The 12,010-nt window shown below is 43.8% G+C and overlaps 1 protein-coding gene across 6 annotated transcripts in view; it reads right to left on the bottom strand.

Annotated features, from left to right (window-relative positions):
• The window catches only part of STON2 (stonin 2), a 177,185-nt gene that overhangs the window by 161,063 nt on the left and 4,112 nt on the right, over positions 1 to 12,010 (bottom strand). For all 6 annotated transcript variants that reach the window (XM_017873856.1, XM_017873858.1, XM_017873855.1 and 3 more), the window contains exon 2: positions 6,824 to 6,934. The gene's annotated coding sequence lies outside the window, so the exon portion shown is untranslated. The remainder of the gene's footprint in view (positions 1 to 6,823; positions 6,935 to 12,010) is intronic.

Consider the following 12,010-nt stretch of genomic DNA (forward strand, 5'->3'; position numbering starts at 1 on the left):
TTAAAATCTGGATAAGAATCAATGCTGGTATGCAATGCCATATGCGTAGAATATAAAGAGATGATCTAATAGGTCTTGTTGGACTCTGGGTTATTTATGCTCATGGAGCTTCTGCAGGTTTTTAGAAGTGTGTCACAGAACATCATCCATTCATTCATTCATTCAATAAGCATTTATTCAGCATCTCCTATTGCTAGGGATGTTCTTGTGAAATTCTAAGAACAGAGAGAGGACTAAGATCCAGCCCCTGCCTTGGCGAGAGAGACAGACAAATAAATAATCACAGTACGGTGTGATCAGGGCAACTTCAGGAGAATGTAGCTATGCCATGGGTGTACAGGAGTGACACCTAGCCCAATCTGGGGTCAGTGAAGAGTAACAGGGAAGGTAACAACTGATCAAAAGATGAATATAAATTAGTTCTATGAGGCAGGGGTCACTGGTGGAGAAAACGGACATTCCAAGCTGGCAGGATGGCATCTATAAGAACAAAGCATGACAATACAAGCTGATCAATCAGAGTGTACCACTGCACTTAGCCATGCTTCACCAGTCATGTTTACATGCAAAACTATTGTTTGCTACCAAAGGGTGTATGCAACCTCCCTGATTCCTATGTCCATCCCCAGACCTGCCCCCTCCCTAACATCATACCTGAACATCACCCATCACCGACCCCAACCCCTACAGTGTGTGTTATAGACAGGGTGGGATCTGGAGAGATGAATAAGGCATGATGTGAAGGGAGGATGAGAGGCTCAGAAATGAGGTTCATGTTCAAGGATGGCCTGAGATTCAGCATTAATGTTAGAAATAGGTTAGGGGGCAGGGATCAAATGAAGCACTGACATGGTGTGAAGATGTCTTTTTGTTACCCAACTTGGAATGTGAAGTGTAATAGTTTTTTCAAGACCTCCACTCAAAACAGCTGCATTAAAAATGTAGTATGCCCATATTGAGTTCAGAAGATGAATGAAAAGATATGTTTTCTGAACTATAGGTGATTTACTTTGATGAAGCAATGAGCCAGAAGGAGAAGAGTGAGAGAGGAGGCTGGAGAGCTAGGAATCAGTTCAGACAGGTCCCCAGTAGGCATGCCAAGAAGGCTGGGTTTTGTCATAAAGGCAATGGAGATCGATTAAACAATTTAAGCAGGGAAATAACATGACCCAATTTGTTTTTTAGAAAAAGGTTATTCTGGAAGCAATGAGGGAGATCAACTGGAGAATGAGAAGACCAGCTAGTAATCAGAGTGATTAGGCATCGCAAGATAGGGGATAGAGAGGAAAGGTGTTTTTATAGCCATTTAGGACGTAATGTCATCAAGATATGGGGAGAGAATCTTTTTTGGACTCATTGAGATTGTGGAAGTAATGATGTGGTAGGTGGATGAAAAAAACCTTTGGAAAACTGAATCAATTTCTGTACCATTCGCCAAGATAAGGACTTCAGGAGAAAGAATGATTGGGAGGTAGAAGGGAGGTGATGAGTTTAGCATTAGGCCCAGCGATTTGATGGGCCCGTGGGACAACCACATTGAGATGTTGTCTTTAGGACCTGTTAAATGGCAGATTTAGAGCTCAGAGGAGAGATGAGTGCTAAAAACACAGACTGAGAGGCCACTGGAAGCTGGGGATTTGGACTGGGTCACTCAGAGAGAATAATAAGAGGAAAAACAAGAACCAAGGTTGGAAACCGGGGGAAGGTCATTTGTGTTGGGCACAGGGTAAACAGTCACTTGGAGGAAGTTCCTTATAAATGTGTTATCCTGTCACTACCATGAGGGCCTGGATGATTTCAGAACTCAGCAGACCAGGTGCTATGATTTGGACATGCTTTGTTTGGCCCTTCCAAGTCTCCTGTTGAAGGTTGATCCCCAATGTTGGTGGTGGGCCCTGGTGGGAGGTGTTTCGATTGTGGGGCCAGATCCCTGTGAACGGCCTGGTGCCATTCTCACAGGAGTGAGTGAGTTCTCACCCAGTTCCCATAAGAACTGAAGTTGAACCGAGACCGGCACCTCCCCTTTTTTCTCGTTTCTGCTGTCTCACTATGTGATCTCTGCACACCTGGGTCCCCTTCACCTTCCATCCTGAGTGGAACCAACCTGAAGCCCCCACCAGAAGCAGACGTTGGTGCCATGCTTCTTGTACAGCCTGCAGAACTATGAGCCAAATAAACCTTTTTGCTTTATAAATAACCCAGTCTTGGGTGTTCCTTAACAGCAACACAAACACGCTAAGACACCAGGTAAAAGAGATATTTGTGTTCATTTCAACGAGTCAATACTATGATAATACAGAATATTAAGGGAGCTCTGAGTGGACTTGAGAAAGGAGAGAATAGGAGGCATTAGGACAGAACTGCAGGGGTCACAGATTTCTGGATTCCCAGTTTTCCAGCATTTGAAGAAGTGAAACCTTCATCTTTCTGCAGCATGGGCTTCAGTAAGTGCATGGGTTTCTGTGGGTCCCCCTCAGATTTCTAGATTTCCAGGCCAGGCGCAGTGGCTCAGCCTGTAATCCCAGCACTTTGGGAGGCTGAGGTGGGCGGATCACAAGGTCAGGAGTTCAAGACCAGCCTGGCCAACCTGGTGAAACCTGTCTCTACTAAACATACAAAAAATTAGCTGAGTGTGGTGGTGCGCGCCTGTAATCCCAGCTACTCAGGAGGCGGAGGTAGGAGAATTCCTTGAACCCTGGAGGCGGAGGCTGCAGTGAGATGAGATGGCGCCACTGCACTCCAGCCTGGGAAACAGGGCAAGATGGTCTCAAAAAAAAAAAGATTTCTAGATTTCTAGCTTGCCAGCACTTGAAAAGTGAAACCTCCTTCATCTTTCTGCAACATGACCTTCTATAGGTATACCTAAGGTGCTTTGCACACTTTTCTGATATTATCACTACATGCACGAGTCACCAATCAGGAAGAGTTCTCAAGTTAGGGCCAAGACCAAAATGTACAACTCAGACTTGAAGGCCTCTCCTTGAAACTGGTTCTTAGCCTTTAAACAAAAAATTATAGCTCTCTGAATCTCCGAGTTATAATTTAAGCCAGAGACTCTCATCTCTGGAAAAATACAAGTACAAGCAACATTAATTATAATTTAAGGCACTTCGCAGACACACTTCTCAAAGTCCTAGGGATCTGTGGACTCCCTGTTAAAAACTGTCACCCTAGAACAATTTATCTGGCTCAAGTTGCTTTCGGGCCTTTCAAAACAACACAAAATCATTCCAAAGTAGCCCAAGAGAAGGAAGCCAGGCCCTGTGGCTTCTACTGACCCTGAACTGATAATTCCTTATTTCCGTTTTCAGCAAAGCGGAGGATATGTCCTTCCCTTTTCTGAGAATCATTCCCCTCCCTCTTCCCCCAACAAAACTGATACATGGGCATAAAACCAAAACAGCCCAGCCACACGCTAAAATGCAGGCTGCTGCAGTGGCCTCATGGGGCAGCTGCACAGGGGCCCCAGGCTGATCGTGATGTTATCCTTGTGAACCAGGCCTCTCACAAACAAGAAACAGACGCATCCCAAGTTTGTGTCTGCTGACTGAAGGCAGGGGCGTGTGGGTGTCTCCAACTGCCAGGGACAGCCACAAGGAACCAGGACACACTGGGTGGGCTTGGCACAGTGTGAGAGTCGATGTCTGTTGAGTGAGGCCTGGCTGCTTTGGTAGAGTGGAGTCTGAGGTTTTGATATATGAAATGCCCTACTGACATCCCCTACGTTTAAAGTAAGTTCTAAATGTGGAGAGCAAGTATGCTATGAAATGTCACAGCTTGCAGGACAAAAGAATTCTCACATTATAAAATGTCAGCAAATGAGCACCTTTCAATGTGACAACTCACTCATCCCCACATTCCTAGTTTATTTCCTTCTTTTAAATTTATTTTTCCTAATCGGGCGCGGTGGCTCATGCCTATAATCCCAGCACTTTGGGAGGCCAAGGCAGGCGATCACTTGACGTCAGGAGTTCAAGACCAGCCTGGCCAACATGGTGAAACCCCATCTTTAATAAAAATACAAAAATTAGCTGGGAGAGGTGGCGCGCGCCTATAACCCCAGCTACTCAGGAGGCTGAGGCAGGAGAATCGCTTGAACACGGGAGGCCGAGGTTGCAGTGAGCCAAGATCACGCCAGTGCACTCCAGACTGGGCGACACAGCAAGACTCCATATCAAAAAAATATACATTTTTTCGATTTCTGTTTTTATTATAAACAGAATATACTCTCACTAAAAATAAATTGGAAAATATAGAAAAGTATAATCACTTCTAAAATGTATCTGATTTTTAAAAATTCCATCAGCATGCATTTCTTCAACTTCTCAGGGGCACTTCTATTATTTAAGGGTAAGTCATTTCTTGTAGGGGGAGGAGAGACTGTCACCACAGACAAATGGGACAGGATCCTTTGACCTTGTGACTTCCTGGGCTCTCATCTCAGTGGCTAAGAATTATGTATTCCATTGTTTTGTTCAAGTTGATGGAAATTTCCCACCATTTATGCCTACTCTCCTTACTTCCTCAACCTGAAAGACCAAAAGAAAAATTTAATCACTGGAAGCTCCTTCCTATTAATGTTTCTGCTTTGCTGTTTCTAAAGTTTGTTTTCTTTCAGTCCTCACGTCACCCACAACCATCTAGAGACGGTTTCTCAAAAACCACAGTAGGGATTTAGAAACACGCCACACTGTTACATACATTTGGTCCCGACACCACTAATAGCAGTATGTCTTTTGGTAGCCGTCTCACTGACAGTAACCCTTGCAAAACAGAAAAGCTACAAATTCAAAGCATATAAACCATAAATGCAAACACAGCAGACATACTAATTAGAGGATGGAGTGACAAGACTTCAGAATGTGATTCTCCACATCTCTGGGTTCTTATTTAGCTTTGAGAGTGAGAGTTTTTTAGAAACAGATTCAGAATATTATTATTTGCTGAGTGAAATAAAATGTATTAGAGGAATTTTCCAACCAAGTGTAAAACTTGGATTTAAAATAGTAGAGAAGGCTGGGCTTGGTGGCTTACGCCTATAATCCCACCACTTTGGGAGGCCGAGGACGGGGGTGGATCACTTGAGGTCAGGAGTTTGAGACTAGCCTAGCCAACAAAGGGAAACTCCATCTCCACTAACAACACAAAATTAGCCGGGCATGGTGGCTCATGCCTGTAATCCCAGCTACTTGGGAGGCTTAAGCAGGAGAATGACTTGAACTTAGGAGGCAGAGGTTGCAGTGAGCCAAGATCGCACCACTGCACTCCAGCCTGGGCGACAGAATGAAACTCCACCATCAAAAAAAAAAAAAAAAAAATGGTAGGGAAGATTGGTCAGTATCTTAGGGAAGAATGAGAGAAACTTCTTAACTGGCTCATGGTGGCAAAGAGCAAACATGAGGTTATTATACGTAATACTAAAACACTGTCATCCAAGTGGTATTTCTTTTGTTCTGTGTTTTAGTTTTCATATCTCTGAATGCTTGAGCATCTGTGATTCTTGTAGCACTTACCACATACAGAGGCCAGATCTGATCACTGGATGTAATGTTTCAATTACAGAGAAAACATAAGTCGCTAACATACATGTGTAGTTACTATAGTATCTCCCTGACCTCTTTTATTTTTTTAAAAGAAGAAAAACAGTAGCAATATAAGTTGAATTCAAATGTGGATTTCAGCTTAGGGCAAATTCAAAGGGCTTTAAACATGTGTAACTGTCACCACTCCTCACTTTTAACAAATGTAATGAACGGTGAGAATCTTTCAAGAGATAAAGTGGTGAACAGCTTCATAGCATCAATGTCACACTTACTGAGCCCTTACACCCATGAGATGGGCATTTTTAACCACTAGTTCTCATCTCACAGGCAAAGAAACTGAGTCTCAGAGAATAAGTAACTTGCCCAAAGGCCCAAAGATAGTAAGAGGTCAAATGGTATCCGACCCTAGTCTTAACTCAGGCACTTAACCATGGCATTATAGAGCTCAATGATAAAACCACCCCAAGAAAAAGTCAATGGGTCCATACCTCGTTCTACACTGGCAAAGTGAAGAAAAGCACAAACTAGAAAACTCGAGCCAGCTTGACTTTCCCAATAAAGCTAGAATGCCCCCTGATTCAATCCCGGGACCCCTTCTCCAGCTGTTAAATACCTTCATTCCTTCACAGCTTTAGATTCCATCTACGAGCTAGGGATCCCCACACAGATGCTTCCAGCCTTGACTTCTCACCTGACTTCTAGTGCCCACCGAGCATCTTCACCTCAACGTCTAACAAGATGCTCACACTTAACACATCCAGATTTGACCAGCGACTCTCCCTCCCCTGACACTACTGCGGCAGACACCCCTCCCATCCAAGATGATGGCACTCTACCTCTCCAGGCTCCCTTGCCCGAAACATCGAGTCATCCAACCTTGACTTCTCTCTTCCTCTGACACAGTTTCTCTCATGTTCATTTTACAAAAAGGCAGTTTACAAACATATTTCTCACATGATTCTTTAAAATGGCTAGTTTCCCTAGGACACTTCATAAGATTTCATTTGAGCATAACTGACCATGAGTACCTTAACTGAGGTAGTCATGTAAGCTTCATCTAACACGGCACTGTGTAACCTACATACCATGATGGTCACCTACCGCTTTATTTTTATGTGTTATTTGATAAACACTTACGTAATACTTCTCATCTCTCAGACATTGACGTCACAGTGCTTTACCGCTCATTTAATAAAATTATATAATCCTCATAACCCTATGAAGTAGGTTCCCTTTATAGAGATAAGGAAACGGAGGCTCAGGGAGATTAAATAACTTACCTGAAACTGCACAATTCAAACCCAGGCAGTCTGGCTCCAGAGTCTGTACTTGTAACCACTTCACCCTGCTCCATCCATGAGATGTATTTTTTTGCCTCGTGAGTTGTTTTCCTATGAGTAGAAACATACGTGTATAAATGAATCTGCACTCTTTTCTGGCTTTCTTATAGCCAGGACCCACCTCTGCAAAGTGCCTGACCTGACTGGGTGCATATTCTCTACCCTCTTCATAGGAAAATGGCAACCAAATCACAGAGAGACCACAGTCCCTGGGCCCAGGAGCACTGTGCTGTGACCAGCCAAGTCACCCAGACCAGAGTCTGATATGCAACAGCAAACAACTCTGACTCCTTGGGACTGCCTCCTCAAGGCCTGCTCAGGGATCGGAACTTAAAATCAACCGGAAGCAGAGCACGTGCACTCCAGGGTGCCTGAGTGTGATGGATGGCACAGCTGGAGGAGCTTGCTGTGTTGCAGACAGCACAGCTCCGCCTATGCCAATTAGGTTGATGGGTGGTGACTGAGAAACATGCTGGATTTACTCAAATAGATCCTTACTCCCTAACTCACCACTGTTTTAGAGATCGTAACAAAAATAATAAGGATGAGTTAGGGAAAAAAAAAAAGAGAGAGAAAAAAAAGTGTGTTTCGACTGCCCTGCTGATACTGTGAACTGGCCCTGCAAAAACAAAAGCAGTTTTCCTCCTACCAGGCATCTCCCAGGGTGTGGCCAGAGTGCACAGATAGCCCCGTTAACTCTTTAGAGCACATTTCCTTTTGCTTCCAGATACCACAGTGACTCAGGGCATAGCTTTTAGATCTCAGAGATTAAGAGAGGTAGGTTTAAAGCCCAGCTCCATTACAACCTTTGACAAAGTACTTAGCTCCAGCCTTTGTCTCACTCCTTAGATGAGATGCTACTCCTCCTGACCTTACAGCGCAGAGGTGCAAATTAAGTAAGATAACATGGTATAGCCACTCAGCAGAGGACGTAAAACTCAATGCATGATAGCTATTGACAGTGTTTTTGATAATTTCGGCAATGATAAGTTTTCCACCCTTCAACTGTTCAAAGTCTGAAGTGGAGGGAAATGTAGGGACATGGAATGATTTAGAAAAAAATGAATATTTTATGTTTGGCAAGGATGGGGAAAAACACAAAGTACATTTTTGACAGCTCCGAGTTCACATGATAGACAACATTTAAACAACATCTACCAAATATGGATCACCCCAGCCTTCTCCACTTAACTATGGCATTATCTTTTAAAAGCTTAAGACAAATGGGCCAAGCATGGTGGCTCATGCCTATAATCCCAGCACTTTAGGAGGCTAAGGCAGGTGGGCTGCTTGAGGCCAGAAGTTTGAGACCAGCCTGGCCAACATGGCGAAACCCCATCTCTACTGAAAATAGAAAAATTAGCCGGGCATGGTGGCACATGCCTGTAGTCCCAGCTACTCGGGAAGGAGAGACATGAGAATCACTTGAACCCAGGAGGCGGAGGCTGCAGTGAGCTGAGATCCTGACACTGCACTCCAGCCTGGGTGACACAATGATACTCTGTCTCAAAAGAAAACGGAAACAAAAACCAAGAAAAACTTAAGACAAATGTTTTCCGTTTCTAAGGCAAACAGTGAAATAAAGTCCGTTTTCATTTAAAGTATCCCATTTGGTTTTTTTAAACCAGTTAGCTAACTTCAAAGGGCAGCCAATGGAGGGACTATCAAGTTGGCAAGGGTCTAGTGTCTACCTTCAAAGTTCAGGTAGATAGAAAGCCACTGACGGTCCCACTATACTTCTCGGCATTTGGCCTGGAAAATGCTTCAGAATGCCCTTGCATTCAGATGCTGTGTTTGCATGGACACATAGCACTAAAATGGTACCTTCTTTCAATGAAAGCCAGGGAGAAGCCTGACAGAGAAGGATACAATGATCTCACCCCAAGCTTAAAATTAACAAGGACCCTTTGGGGTCACAGCTGAGAGCCCCCATGGGGTATAATATGAGTAAGAGAAATGCTATATAGATGACAGAGGCCCAGTGTCACCTTAGTGTCATTCTTAGTGTCACCAACCTTACGGAGATCTGTGAAGTGACTTAAGCTAGACACCGCCAAATGTCAGGGGAAGCAGGGTCAGTTATTACAGAAGCACCAAGAGATTTCTGCATGACTTTCAACAAGTCATTTGACCTTTCCAGGTTAGATTGCAAATGGAGTAGGACCAACTGCCTGCAAGTCTGATAGAGTTTATAATAGGATTAGATTTTATTTATATAGACGTTTGACATCCTTAGCTCCAAAGCGCTTTCCTATTAATACACTGAACACGTTAAGAGGGCCAAATGAGAGTCCAGTGTTATTTATCTACTAATAAATCACTGAACGGCTTCCTTTGTAGGAGGTTATGCAAGTCACTCAGATTCAATAGTGCTCTGGATAATTTCGGCAAAGATTAAACAGTCCGATGGCAGTCAAGAAAGGAAACCTTTAAGAAGTCATCTAGGTCGGGCTTGATGGCCACACCTGTAATCCCAGGACTTTGGGAGGCCAAGGCAGGCGGAGCACCTGAGGTCAGAAATTTGAGACCAGCCTGGCCAACATGGTGAAACCCCATCTCTATTAAAAATACAAAAAATTAGCCAGGCGTGGTGGCAGGAGCCTGTAATCCCAGCTACTCGGAAGGCTGAGGCAGGAAAATTGCTTGAACCCAAGAGGCAGAGGTTGCAGTGAGCCGAGATTATGCCACTGCACTCCAGCCTGGGTGACAGAGTGAGACTCTGTATCAAAAAAAAAAAGAAAAAAGAAGTCATCTAGCTCCGACTTCCCTTCTCTCCCACTTGACCCCTTTACTTCAGATACAGTAGTCCAGTGAATGGACCTGAAAAGGCTTGTGGACCAGGGCAGGGACACAGTTCACTTAGATCCATTCCTCCCCTAAAGACTACGGTTCCCACCTAGCTAAATCCTACTTCTCCATCCAGTCCGGAGTAGCTGCTCCCCCCTGAACCTTCCCAGCCCGGCACAATCTGGGAAAGACTCGCTGTCTGAATTCACAGCACTTGATAGCCCATTGGATTATCTGCCTACTGTTGGTCTCACTGTGGTTTAACTATTACTGATTTTATATAAATATTATGTCTTTTCTCTCTCAGCATAGAGGCTGTGTCAGAGACTGAGCATAATACTTCTCTGAATTCCTCGTAGCGTTTTCCTTAAAGCCTTGCACTCAGCTGATGGTCAATACCTTTCAAGTGAACATAACTCCCAAAGGTTTCCCTGAGCCATTAGCAATCTGCAAAGCAGCTTCACACTCCTCGTTGTGATGAAACATCACAAGGAATATTGGCCACCCCTTGCCAGTCAGTGAGGCCACTTCAGGGCACCAGTCCAAGTTAGTAGGCAGCCAGCTGGGGTGACAAAGGTTGTACACTATGAATGAAAAATTGAAGTTTCAATCCTGCCCTGCTACTATCTATCTATAGAATTTTAGCCAACTGTTTCTATCTTTGTTACTGCATTTCAGAAAGACAGCAATAACACTAAAAGTCTACCTCCTGAAAGTGCTACAGATGTGAAAAATATATATATATGTATATGATATATAAGAATTTAACATAACTAGATAATAGAAGATAATATTTTTCTATGATTTGACACTTAACATTTCTTAAATATCAAATTTCTGGGTAAATGTTATCCAGTGGGGATGGCAGCACCTTCTAATGAATTGTTCGGCATTTTAAATCCCCCTGGCTGGTTTAAGTGTCTCTTCTCTCACTGGCTCTCAGAGTTACATCTGCAGTTTTGTTTGCTGCACCTTTTGAAAATTTAGACCAGGTTTCCTGGAAACCTGAGCTGGAGGGAACTGTGGTAGTTCACCATAGAGTAGATCAAGTGAGGGCAGTACTGAGGCCACGGGTGCACGATTGTGAAAAACTGCTGGCTCTCCAAAATGATCTGGAGAGGGAAACAGTTGGCTTCAGGCCTCTAGGACAGAGGTTACAGTTCTAAGCTTTCTCATCCACCTCTGGGAAAGTACACAGAATCCTGGGAGAATTTCTCCTGTTTCAGAAAAGCATACCTTCAAGGTATGACTTGTCTCTCAAATCTCAGTTGAAACAAGGATCTTTTCAAATCTCACTCACTTCTTTTTATAATATGAGCTCATTATAATATTTATTTTATACGCATTTAATATGCATATAGAAGGCCGGATGCAGTGGCTCACACCTGTAAACCTAGCACTTTGACAGGTCGAAGAAGGCGGGTCACTTGAGGTCAGGAGTTCAAGACCAGCCTGGCCAACACAGTGAAACCTCATCTCTACTAAAAATAGAAAAATTACCTACGGCCAGGCATGGTGGCTCACGCCTGTAATCTCAGCACTTTGGGAGGTCAAGGTGGGCAGATTACCTGAGATCAGGAGTTCAACACCAGCCTGACCAACATGGTCAAACTCTGTCTCTACTAAAAACACAAAATTAGCTGGGCATAGTGGCTCATCCTTGTAATCCTAGCCACTAGGGAGGCTGAGGCAGGAGAATTGCTTGAACCCAGGGGCCAGAGGTTGCAGTAAGCTGAGATTGCACATTGCACTCTAGCCTGGGCAACAACAGCACAACTCTGTCTCAAAAAAAAAAAAAAAAATAGCTGGGCATGGTGGTGGGCACCTGTAAACCCAGCTACTTGGGAGGCTGAGGCAGAAGAATTCCTTGAACCTGGAAGGTAGAGGTTGCAGCAAGCTGAGATCATACCACTGCACTAAAGCCTGGGCAATAAGAGCAAAACTCTGTCTCAAAAAATAAAATGCATATAGAATTTCTAGAATTTTCTATGCACACCCCGATGGATAATTCTGCACTCATCCTACCTTGAAACAAATATCCTAATCTGGTAGCCAGCACTTAGAATGGTGATTCTAGAAGTATTTCATGCATTTACATGCTCTCTGTCACATGGTGGCAAACCACTGGTTTATTGCGACCCTAGGTAGAGTTCAAATTTGTGCCACGCTTACGAATGAGAAAAAATATAGTTAAAAAAAAGACACTCTCACTGTGTTTCATTTCCTGTGTCACATTATACACCCCAACATATTTGCTCCTTTACGTCCATTTCTGGCATGCCCTGTTGTTACAGCAGTGATGAGTCACAGTTAGGGGGAATTGTAGTAACTTGCTCCATC

This window comes from Rhinopithecus bieti, unplaced genomic scaffold, assembly GCF_001698545.2.
Source record: "Rhinopithecus bieti isolate Rb0 unplaced genomic scaffold, ASM169854v2 scaffold_6782, whole genome shotgun sequence".
In the NCBI taxonomy this organism is placed as follows: Eukaryota; Metazoa; Chordata; class Mammalia; order Primates; family Cercopithecidae; genus Rhinopithecus; species Rhinopithecus bieti.